A 13,130-nucleotide genomic window follows, 5' to 3' on the forward strand; every position below is an offset into this window, starting at 1 on the left:
CTTACCAAGGTGTTTGAGTTCTTCAAAGTCCTTTTGGGACAAGCTAAAGTGGGTACCTGTAAGCAAACCTTCTCCAAGACTACCCTCGAGGAATGTGAATGCATTGAAAAGGTTGGAGGATTGGCAGCACTTCTACTATCTCCCAGTTGATCAACGTTCAAAATAGTGCCACTGCTAAGATAAGGAAGCTAAAGTCAAGGAATGTCATTTTTGAGGGTAAGCTAAGTCAGCTTCAGGACGCACCTGGTTCAGAGGTTTCCTGTCTGACCAAGAAAAATGCCGACCTCAGGAAACAGGTTGATGATCTAAAGGAGAGACTGCTCAAAGAGCAGGTGCCAGCTAATGATCGAATGGACATCCTTCTTCACACTCTTGCCTCTTCGTCTATGACTTCCCCTTCTAGTGCTCCCTAAACAATGTCCTTCCCAAGTGTCAAGTTCTTAGTGTCTTTTGTTTTTGTTCTGATGATGTTTATGGCTGGTACCTTTGTTTTTGCTATTTTTATTTTGTGGATGTGTTTGGAATCAATGGAACTGTTCCCTGGTTAATGATCCAAATTAATGAAAGTATCATCTTTTTTTTTTTGTTTATGCTTTGCTCTTTTGCTTTGTTTTAGTCATGATTGTGTGCACACATGTTGCATGAGTTAACTAAAGCTAGGCTTTTTTTTGTTTAAGACCAGCTACCGATCTTTTTATGATGCAAAAAGGGAAAAATAATTAAGGAGGAACAGATTCAAGGGAGAATACAGGAAATGCGAATGTCATTCTAATTCTTTGGGGGAACTTGAATTATAAGTTTGTCATCATAAAAAAGGGGGAAATTGTTAGGTTATATGTGTATCCCTCTTATGTTTTGATGATCTAACAAACTTTCTATTAAGAACCAGATAAGGAACCTAATACACATCCTCAAGAATTTAAAGATCAACAAGCCTCCAGTTGGAGACACAGTTCAACTCTTCAGAGTCAAAGGAACAACAGAGGGAACAGATAGCTACCAGTTCCCTAAGTGACTGTACAAGTCAACTCTCCCAGCAGTAAAGTTACTGCCTGCACATGCAATAATACAAAACAGTACAACAGTCAACTTTATGAGGAATGTCCTTTACCTAATTTGCTTGCATTATTCAAAAGATGTCACAAATGAATTATTAACATCAAGCAAATGTAAAACAAAACACTTGCACATTCAAGAATTGATCAAGCATTCTCTCAAGTCATCTATCAATCTTGCAAGTGACTCTCAAGGACATCAAGAACAAAGAACAATATAACAACGGACCAGTTCCCTATATCGAGTTATTATATGTCCTTAGTTGTGTTGTATCTTTGTTAAAGCACTCTACTTGTAATTCCTACTTAGCTTAGTAAGAAGCATTGTGTAGGAAATCTTTGTAAATCATAAACCCTTGTGTTTGTGTCTTGGCTAGAGTTAGTCGAGTTATAAAATCTTTGTAATAGAATTATTACAAAGTGACTTGTAATAGTATTGTTACAAGTTAGTGCGGGATTAAGAGGTTAATTCCTAGGTTACAATAGATTGTAATCTAAACTTTGCTCAGTAGTGAAGTTGAAATCCTACAAGGGTAGGCCATGGTTTTTGATCCCGTGAGCTGGGAGTTTTCCATGTAAAATTCAATTATGTCATTTACTTACTGCAGTGTGCGTGTGTTCTGTTGGAACTAATAGAGAACCTGCTTCTCTATATAGTTTGGTGGACCCTTAATTTCTATCGGTAACTATTTTGAACCTACCAAAACATAAGCGACATTTTTTGTCATTTTCTCCCGGTAAATACTTCAAATCACGTACAAGATATGTATTTTGTAGCCACGCCTAACTTGGGATGTCAAGCGGTGCGAGGTGATGCGGGTTCTATCTTAACCCGCAAAATTTCAACCCGCTCGCCCCGCCCCGCATAGCTCTTATAACCCGCGTCCACCTGCCCGCACCACCTGCCCTGCCCCGCCCCGCAATTCTTTTTCTTTCAATTTGTCTTATTTTTGTTTCAATTATAAGCATATTTAATCTAAACAATAACCATTTAAATTCAGAATCAAGCATTCAAAGTGATTATTTAGCACCATAATTTAATTCAAAGAGTCTTATTACAGATTTTCTATCCTCAAATGCCAAATACATAGTCTTTTTACCGGTTATATTTTGAAAATGTATAATTTAATAAAATAAAATAAAATAAAAAGGGAATATACAATATAATAGTAACAGATGAAGGATGTCGTAAGGCAAAAAAGCCATTCTTTCCAGTTCAGTGAGAATCAGAATCTTAAGCTTAAAGTTCCACACTAGGATGCGATACGCATCCCAAATTACAAAAGCTATTTACTAAAAGGTCAACTTATCAGGAAAAATTAAAACATTTTGTTCATTTAAGTAAAAATCCTATTAATTCATCGTTCATCCATCACAAATGAAGGAAAAGTGAGAATAATTTCAATGACAATAACAACAGGAACTTGAAAAGCAGTAACTTTGTAAAAATTTTAAACCCACACCCGCACCCGCAAAAAAAAAAAATTCTTTTATTTTAACCCGCCCCGCCCCGCACCCGTATAAGTATAAACTGTAAGTTATTATCTTACGTTTATGTGTCCCAATAGGTTTAAGGCTCATAATTAATATTTAATTAATTATCAAATTTCATTTGTTCGATTGGTTACTTAATGGACGTATCAAATTTAGTAAGAACCTCTATAAATTGATCCTGATTACCGTATTTTATTTCTTTCTTCGGTAACGTAAAATTAGGACAAGGGGCGTAAAACAATTAAAACGCAATAGACAACCTTTCTCATAGGTCATTTCCCATTTCCCAACGTTTAAGCTAATCGACAAAATAAACAATTGGTGGCATGCCTTATATTTTATTCTCATCATTTTCCTTTGTTATTGTGAAGAAAAATATTTTATTAAATCTGTGAAAGCTCTCTACAAATCTCCATGCTTCTTTCACATAAAATAAGTTAGTAATATTTTTATTTATAATAGTGTGAAACTTATGTCAACTGGAAATATAAAAGTCTATTCCTATATTAATTTTGACTACAAATTCTATTTAGACATGAATTAAATAAATAAAATCCTATACTACAACTTTGAATTAGTTTTCTAACGTTCTCCCGTAATTCAAAGTTGTATACGTCTGACTTGTTTGTATTGTTGTCTTGGAGCACTTTTCTCCAAGTTCTACTTTTGTTGAAGTACATGTCTCCAACTCGCGTTGATGCATTTTGTCACCAACACCTAATTTTGTTAAAGCACCTGTCTCCAACTCCCGCTGATGCACTTTGTCACCAACAGCCGATTTTGTTGAAGCACATGTCTCCAACTCTAGTTGATGCACTTTGTCATCAACACCCAATTTTGTTGAAGCACCTATCTTCAATGCCCGCTTATACACTTTTGTCACTAGCGAACGATTTTGTTGAAGCGCCTGTCTTCAACTCCCGTTGATGCACTTTGTCACCTACACACAATTTTATTGAAACACTTGTCTTGAACTACCGTTGATGCACTTTGTCACCAATATCCAATTACTGATGCACATGTCACCAGCTCCCAATTGTTGATTCACTTGTAATCAACTTTCAATTTTTTAGCTTCTCTCCAGCTTTTAGAGAAGAGGTTCCTCCTCTTGTATAAAATTGATTGCACCTTGTTAAACTTGTAATATCATTATTTTATTTTTAATCAACTTCTCTCCAACTTATAGAGAAGATCTTTGTTCCTTTTGTGCCATATTTGCTAGCGTCTCCTTGAACTTGAATTTTTTTCAATCCTTGTCAACATGATTTTTCTCATGCATATAGCACTGGCCTGACGTTTTTCAACATACTCAATGGCCAGATGAGCGGCACATATTGACTAGTGCCATCTGCCGGCAGCGAAAGCTACTTGATTCTCTCCCAAATCATAGAAGCTCTGATACCAATATGAAGGAAAAATATTTTATTAAATCTCTAAAATCTCTCTACAAATCTCCACGCTTCTTCCACATAAAATAAGCTAGTAATACCTTTATTTATAATAGTGCGAACCTTATGTCAATGAGAAACATGAAAGTTTATTCCCTATATTAATTATGACTACAAATCCTATTTAGACATGAATTAATTAAATAAAATCCTAAATAATTAAGATTTCCTACTACAACTTTGAATTAGTTTTCCAACATATTGCCACGGCAACAATATATGTATTTTCCTCAACAACACTTTTTCTTCTCAACTATGTTATTTTAAGAATTCTAGCTTCCGTTTTATTTTCTCCATCTTATTGTTTATATTTAACTTAATTTTCTCTAAGGAGGAATCTTGCTATAGGTCAAAGACACGGGGTTACTTTCGCGACATCCAATTAAATTCTTTTTTTTTCAAAAATTGAAGTAAAGAAGAAAAGAAAAGGGCAAATATTAAGTCCCACTAATAGTAAAAGGGTTAAAGTGCAAGGAAAATAGTGAAGATGAGTTGAGTGAATGATGATTCCAATTTCCATGATTGGAGAAGCCTAGCTAGTGAGATGATAGTGATTTCTCCAATATTAAGCAGTTATTGCCTATTTTGTAGCTAGTAGACTTTATCATTTGAGTGGTCAATTTTTGGTTTCTTTTATTAGAAATCAATTACTCCATTTATATAGTTCCAAAAATAGCAATTTCAGGGCCTTGTTACTGTGTTAGTGCTTATAGTTGAATCTACCATGTGTACTAGCTACTAGTATTTGATTGACGTGTGTGGTGCTTGTTGTATTGTCCTTAGCAATGTGATATTTCTTTTCTTTTCTTCCTTTATTACTAATTTCAAGGCAACAAATTAATTACTATATGATTTATTCATTTTATGAACAGCAAAATAAAAATAGTTTATTTTTTAATCCGATCGTATGAATTTTTCAGTGGACAATTGTGGGGACTCTTACCTTTCTGTAATATGCTAGAGACCTTAATTTCTTCAATTAAAATCATCCAGACGAAACAATGAGCTCTCTAGCAACAATCCAAATGGGAATAAACACAAGAAGTTACCAAGAATGAGATTTGGACAATGACAATGCTTGCGATATTTCCAACGCGATCTAAGAAATTATTCTTCAATATGTAAAAGCACTTTTTGCACCCAAAAAAAAAAAATTAAACAATTTTTTCTACCAGGAAGCGAGAATCTGGTTTTTGTACTGAAAATACTTTTGTATTAAAAATTTCCGTCCGTTTTTTTCTTCCATATTCACAGGGAAAATTTGATACATGATGAGGCCAAAATCATAATATTAAAAAGTTTAGAAAAAATAAAAAGAAGGCAAATGTTTATAATTTAGAAGGTAAAATAGGTATTTGGCAATTCAAAATTTGGAAAATCTAGTTGAGTGATCTTCTGAGTGCAATAGGCATAGTTTAGCGATTTTGTTGTTACAAACGAAAGTAAAGTGACTTTAGGAGATAATTTGGAATAGTTGAGTGACCTTAGTCCTACATACGAATAATTTGAATACCAAAACATCCTTTCCTCCCTCGTTCAATTTATGTTATATACCTTTAAAATCTAATATTTTACCTATATGCATAGTTAGAGGCGGATATAGTATATTACCAACGGGTTCAACTGAACCCATAACTTTCGACGTGGAGTAAAAATTTGTAAGTAAAAATTCATTAAAATTGCAAAAATAGTAGATTTGAACCCATAACTTTGAAAATATAATGGGTTCAATGCTAAAAACTTTAAAATTGAACCCAGAAAATTTAAATCCTGGATCCATCTCTGTACATAGTGTAATTTTCCGACGAAAAGTGATCAGTTGACTAACCTTTACAACATGTAGCTTCCCCATGGCCTTTCATTACACCCAAAAAGAAGAAAATCAATAATGTCAAAATAGATAGAGAACTGAAGAGAAAGAACAAGAACTATGACATCTGACCATTAATGTCTCACATAGTTTTACTTTTCGAGATTAAAAAAAGAAACTTTTCACTTACATTAGTAATCAAGTGATTCTTTTGCCAAGTAACCGAAAAGTGAACCCCTACAAGTAAAATGTTTTAGTAAATCAATCGCTTTTTTGTGGAAATTACTTCATTTTCTACGTTAATCCAAATTTTGAAAACCATTTTTTATGTCGTTCAATGTCCCCTGCAGAAACTGAGTGTTGTATTTTACTTGGAGCTTATTACAGGAAGTCATCCATTGTAACTGGAATTTTCAAAATCTCATACTCGAACATGTTCTTAATCTGATCATGTCTCTTCCCTGCTATCTTACGCCTCATGCCATTTATAAGAAGCATCTCTGCATATATTGGTGGGGAGCGTTTTCCACCGAATGGAGCCTTATGCGGCGCAAATCCGGATATAGTTGAGCTCCAATGTGGATAACGGACACAGGAAACTAAAAAAAAGTGTGGGCATAGATAAAACTTCAATTATTTGAAGTGGACGAAAGTGTTTGTTTATCAATTTGGTCTTTTATATTAATTTCAAATTTCAAGTTAGAAAAAGTGGGCAGGTAATTTTTTTTTTTTTTTTTTTACACATATCACCCAAACAACACTCGTTACATGTATACAGAGAAGAAGATAATAAGGAAAAGAGAACGAAGCAGAGCTGATTGAGACAAATCACCTAAAGCAAACAAATAGGTAATAAAATTGGAAATGACTAACAATTCCCTATATGCCGTTCAATATTAAATGGCTGCATATAGTTGGTGTTTGGCTGCCAAGATTTTTGAAAAAATACAAGTTTTTGAAAATTAAGATTATTTATCATATATATCTAACTCAATAAAGCAAAAAACTTCTCGTAAAAGTATTCAATTCGTCTAAATCTATTTTATCAAACTTAAATTTATTCAAACTTTATTTATTTTAGTATAAATATAGAGTATAATATTTTAGGAATTTATTATATATTCCCTCCGGTCCATAATAAGTGACTTTTTGACTTCTTTATTCTGGTCCAAAATAATTGTCCTTCTGTATAATCAAGAAGAAATTAACTTTATTTTTTTCAAAATTTGTCTTATTTAGATATTTCAATGTGCCAAGTTAACACCATGCAAATTTTAATTAAAGGTAATTTAGTCAAAATATTGTTTTTTCTAGAGGTTAGTATTTTCTTAAGGAATATGTCAAAGACCAAAAAAGTCACGTATTATGAATCACAGAGAGTATAATGTTCGTTTTCAATCTTTTATACAAAAATCCATCCAATTTTGTTATTCTTATTTAAGTTACGGTGATTATTCACTTTTTGGCCAAATAATATAGCAATGTTAAATTATAAAAACAATTAGATTATAATTAAAAATGAAAATGCTAAACGAATTAAGGGGCCATCTTGTAATACTTTGGAGAAAGCATAAGAAAAAAAGAAATTACATAAAAATCTCTAAACGTAATGGAACTAAAAATTATAACGGGTTCGAGGATCTACGGAAAAAAGAAATTCTCTTTTCTAATTTGAAAGTGAATAACAAAAGATTATTTTTGTATTTCACGTAATTCTAATAAGGTAAGAATATATAAGTAGAATATTACTCGATTTAAATTTCTAAATATTAGAAAATTCTACCTAATTCAAATAAGGAAAGAATTAATAACTAAAATTTTAGTTGATGTAAACTAAAATTTTAGTCGTACTTTTAATATATATACGCTTTACGCGTGTACCCTATTTATGTATTCTTTCGAGCTTGTATTTTAATCATTTTAACTCTTAATATCATAGTATAAGTGATTTTGCAAAATTTACTGATTTCTTTCACTGCAATGCTATTCTTTGAGAAATAAATTTATATATTTTGAGTTGTCTAACTTAAAAATAATTTTACTATATGATGAATTTAGCAAAATAATAAATTAAACTTTTTGCTGATTGGTTAATTTAAATTTTTAATTATTTATTCTTAATATTTAAAATTTATTTATTTTTATTGATTCAAATTCTTAATATTAGCTCATCCCAAATTTTAAGTGTTTGCATAATTATAATTTTATCTAGTAAGGATTCTATTTTCAAAGGAAAAAAATCTTAGTGTGCGGGACTATTAGTATTATATCAATCATCTTTCTCTCTTTTTCTCTTTTATATTGTTAGATATAGATATTTCTCTATTATTTATTCTAAGTATTGATTGTAATTTTTATATATTATATAAAAAAATAGCTGATTAAAAAAAAATATTTTTTTAGTAGAAGATATTTAAAATATAATATAAAATGTATTATAGTTTCATATAATACAAACTTAATTATGGACTCAAAATTTAATCATCTTAGCAAATTCACAACTAACAAAAATTATAGGCAAAATACCTTACCACCCCTCTAAACTTGACACGAATTATTAGTTACAACCTTAAACTATTTATGGTCTTACTTACCCCCCTTAACTAGGCCTTTTGAGAGTCATTACCCCCTTGGACGCTGATGTGGCAAATTGTGTTGGTGCACTCGCTTGCCACGTGGACTTTTCTGTATATATGACATTTTTTTGAAAAATAAAATATATTTTTACCCTTTTAAGTATGTTACTCTTTTAGATAATTTTTTTCGAATACAATTTATAATAAAACTTAGATAGAACTACATTATTTAGGCTAAATTTTTTTATTTGGCTAAAAATAATAAAGTTTTAGTTAATCTTTTTTTGAATTTGACCTGAAAATAAAAATTTATAAATTGAAATAAATAGTCAAGGCATCTAAAAAGTGATAAAAATACATAATTTGAAATTGATTATTTTGGCTATAATTTTTATATAGCTCTAAATTATGGTGCTCTAAAAATATATTTTTTTACAGATTTTACCTGAAAAAATAAAAATACACAGTTGAAATAAATAGTCATTGTATCAAAAGCTGAAATAAAAAGAGTGTACAATTGCAAAAAATAACTTACTATATGTAAACATTGTTAGAGCAATACAAAAAGGGCAGCCCAGTGCACTAAGCTCCCGCTATGCGCGGGATCCGGGGAAGAGCTGGACAATAAGGGCATATTGTGTGCAGTTACCTTGCATTTTTGCAATAAGTATTTTTTAGAGCAATAAGTATGTTAGAAATAATAAGTTATTTCTTGCAATTGTTCACTCTTTTTATTTCTTCTTTTGACGCAATAACTATTTATTTCAACTGTGTATTTTTTATTTTTTTAGGTAAAATATGTAAAAAGTATATTTTTAGAGCACCATAATTTAGAGTTATATAAAAAATTATAGCCAAAATAATTAATTTCAAACTATGTAATTTTATAACTCTTTAGATGTCTTGACTATTTATTTCAATTGTATAAATCTTTATTTTTAGGTCAAATTAAAAAAAAAGGATTAACTAAAACTTTATTATTTTTAGCCAAAATAAAAAAATCTAGCCAAAATAATGTAATTCTATCCAAGTTTTATTATAAATTGTATTCGAAAAAAATTATGTAAAAAAGTAACATACTCAAAAAGGTAAAAAAATATTTTATTTTTCAAAAAAATGCAACATATACAGAAAAATCCACATGGCAGGCGAGTGCACCCACACAATTTGCCACATCAGCGTCTAGAGGGTAATGGCTCTCAAAAGGCCTAATTGAGGTGGGTAATGAAGACCACAAATAGTTTAAAGCTGTAACAAATAATTCGAGACAGATAATAAAATTATCGAATTACTCACAGTAACATAGCTAAGCAATTATTTGGAATCATGATAGCACATGTTTAAGTCACAAATTTAGTTGTGAGAGACGAAACTGACTCCTAAAACTAAGAGAAATTGATTGTTAGTTATTTTTTTTCTTTTACAAATTTGTAATATTATATAGTTTAAATAAGGATGAATATAATATATTAAATTTAGTAGATTTTGAAGTCCTAAATATTAGGAAAATAATTAAATATTTATTATTAAATATTAGAAAAATAATTAAATGACTCTTTTATCTAGTGTGAAATCAAATTTTAAAGAGTAAAAAAGGCGAACAACATTTCGCTAAGAGCATTCGTACTTTTAATATAGTATAGATAGATTAGCCAAACACAAACTGCTTCTCACCGAAAGCACTTTTTTGAAAAGTACTTTTTAGAAAACACTTTCTCAAAATAAGCTAATTTTAGAAACTTGGCCAAACATGCTATAAGTGTTCATCTTCTTCATCACGCTATGGACTCTTTTGTCAAACTCCAAAACATGAAGTGATTCAGGCCCAAAATGGAATTCAATAGATAATTGGAAGCCCAAATCGTGTCCACCAACTATATTTAATGTAATTTAAAACCAAATAATTAAGTTACCTTTTATAGGTTAATTTCCAACACCAACATCATGTTTGAATAATTGCCAACACAAGAACTTATAATGGTGAATTTTCAACACCAACGTCATTTTTGGAAGGAGGAGACCTGCAAGTTGTATGCAGTGAAATTTCCTCAAAGTCCACTTCCATCTTTAATTATTGTTTGCTAACACGCTCTGGGACGGCAGAATCCATTTCTCTAATCTCCTCGCCGGCCGTCGTTTCATTTTTTTAATTGACAAATGCTTAACCCACTTGTATACGGTTATTTTGCTATTTAATCAAAACCGGGAGATCACGTAAAAGGGTCATCCTCGCAATGGATCGGGCTATAGCACGAAGACGAGGTGTCGAGTTCAAGAATCGAGATGTCCGTCGAGATCGAGACCAACAACAATTGAGACTAAGTATGACCGACTTCGAGTGAAGTGCAATAACGGAAAGACGAGATATTCGTAACTGGTCGAAGATCACGGCGGAAATCCTGAAACAGATCAAATCAACGGCGGTTATTTGTACCAATCATGGGATTTACTTCCGTAATTAGAATTGTACCATAATTAGGATTCCTCTAGTATATAAAGGGGAGTCCTCATCATTTGTAAAGCACCTACATTCACGAATATCTAAGCAATATAGTATTTCTCAACTTGCTTGTTCATCAGCTTATTGTGCCTTTAATTATTCTTGCATAGCTAGCTCGAGGGTGTCCGAGCTCGAGGGCTCCATCCAAACGTTGATTTGCTTTATATCATTGTCAATTTGCATCATTTATCTTTATGTTTATCAATTGGTATTAGGTGAAATCACATATCTTTAAAACCACATTATAAGTTTAATAGTTATCCAAAGTTTAGGGCAAACAGTTTGGCGCCCACCGTGGTATTAAGGATAATAGTGAATGCTTAATATTTTAACCTTCATGACACACACTTCTTCTACGCTTGTTCTCGTGAGTATTTTTGATTTCAGGAATCAACATGTCGAACTCTTAGGCAGTACCCACCCACACTGAAACCAGCCTCTGTCTTCATGGCGAAAACGAACACGTAACCGCCCCGAGAAATGGAGTACTTCCAATCAATCCCGACGCACCACAGGCCGTAGATCCGGTTGATGTCAGTTCTCGTGTTGCCATTCGTGGAGATTTAGGCGTCGACCTTGAAAATAGCATCCGTAGAGACGCCCGAGCAGCCATCAGAACGCACAAAATGGTGAAGAAGGCAGAATTAGCCTTCGAATGATATTTGACATGCTATAAAATCACCAGGCCGCGATAGGGCAACTCCAAAATCAGAATCGAGCCCTGAGCAGAATCGAACTCGATACATCACAAGAAGTTGTTCATAAGGTCGAACCCGTACAAGAGAAATTGAACGATAATGGATCAAGAACTTATCTCGCCATCATGAAGATACTCAAGGAGCTCACTAAACGGATTGAATCGGGAGAAAAGAAGAACGAGGCTAATGATAAAAATATAGAGATGTACATCTCCTGGGTTGATCAAATACCAGGGGAAACCCCGATTCTGAAAGGTTTGGATTCGAAAAAGTTCGTACAGAAGCCTTTCCCACCAAGTGCGGCTCCAAAGCCCATTCCGAAGAAATTCTGCATGCCAGAAATTCCCAAGTACAATGGAACCACTGATCCTAACGAGCATGTCACTTCTTATGCATACACAATAAAAGGAAATGACTTAGAAGACGATGAAATTGTGTCACGCCCCAAACTTGAAGAGGCGTGGCCGGCACCCGGTATCGTACTCGATCCGAGCGTACCAATCTATAACTGTGAACTCTGGAGGGGTAACCCTCAACTTTGGCCGATGAGGCCATATTCTGAATCGTCTGAAAATAATCTCTCTTATTTGTGGGGTAAACATATCCAAAAGCTAATATATATAATTGTGTCAGCCGATTAATCCGCCATGAACATCTACTAATATAAAAATAAACAGGACTTTTCTACAAGCCTCTAGAGATAACTCAAATATACTATGGTCAGGACAGGGCCTCGACTTACCTATTAAACCTGTATATATAAAATGGACTCCAAGGTCTAGACCTGGTAACTTCAAGGAAGTGGAGCTTACCAACCAAGCTGATGTTTGACTCTGTCTGCTGGGGGGGTCTGTCCAACTGTCAATGAGGACCTACAGGCATGAAATGTAGCGTCCTCGGTAAAAGGATTGTCAGTATGAAATAATGTACCGAGTATGTAAGGCAACCGAATAACTAAAAGCTGAAACTGAACTGATAATATAATAACTGAAAGTAACTGGGAGTCAAAGATAATCTGAAGATATGCTTCCCTACTAATACTGACTCAACTCTCTCAATATAGTAAGTAAAATAGTTGTTCGGCCTTATAAGGCTCGGTATCTGTAACTGCTTTGCCGTAGTAGGCTCGCTCATAGGCACTCGGCCATACTATACTCTATATCTCAGTCATTCTGGGTTCACTCATAGGCGCTCGGCCACAGTAGGCTCGGTATATAACTCACCATCTGATCAGAGGTTGCCCAATATGGGTCTGGCCATCGATTATAGCTCGATGGTGGTGAAAATATTATAATGCTATACACACACACACACACACACATATATATATATATATAGACTCTTTGCTCTCTTGTCTGACAGAAGACAAAACTAAATTGAATATGAAGTCCCAATAAGGGAGAATATTGTAACTTATGAGACTAGGAAAATGTACATAAATTCAGGGATATGAACTTCTCTTTATGTCTCGTTATCAAATACATGTAGTTACTGGATCATGCCAAAATGAAAGAAAGGTTTAGCCTTAACATACCTTAACTTCGTTGAG

This window comes from Nicotiana sylvestris, chromosome 6 (genome assembly GCF_000393655.2).
Source record: "Nicotiana sylvestris chromosome 6, ASM39365v2, whole genome shotgun sequence".
Classification (NCBI taxonomy): Eukaryota; Viridiplantae; Streptophyta; class Magnoliopsida; order Solanales; family Solanaceae; genus Nicotiana; species Nicotiana sylvestris.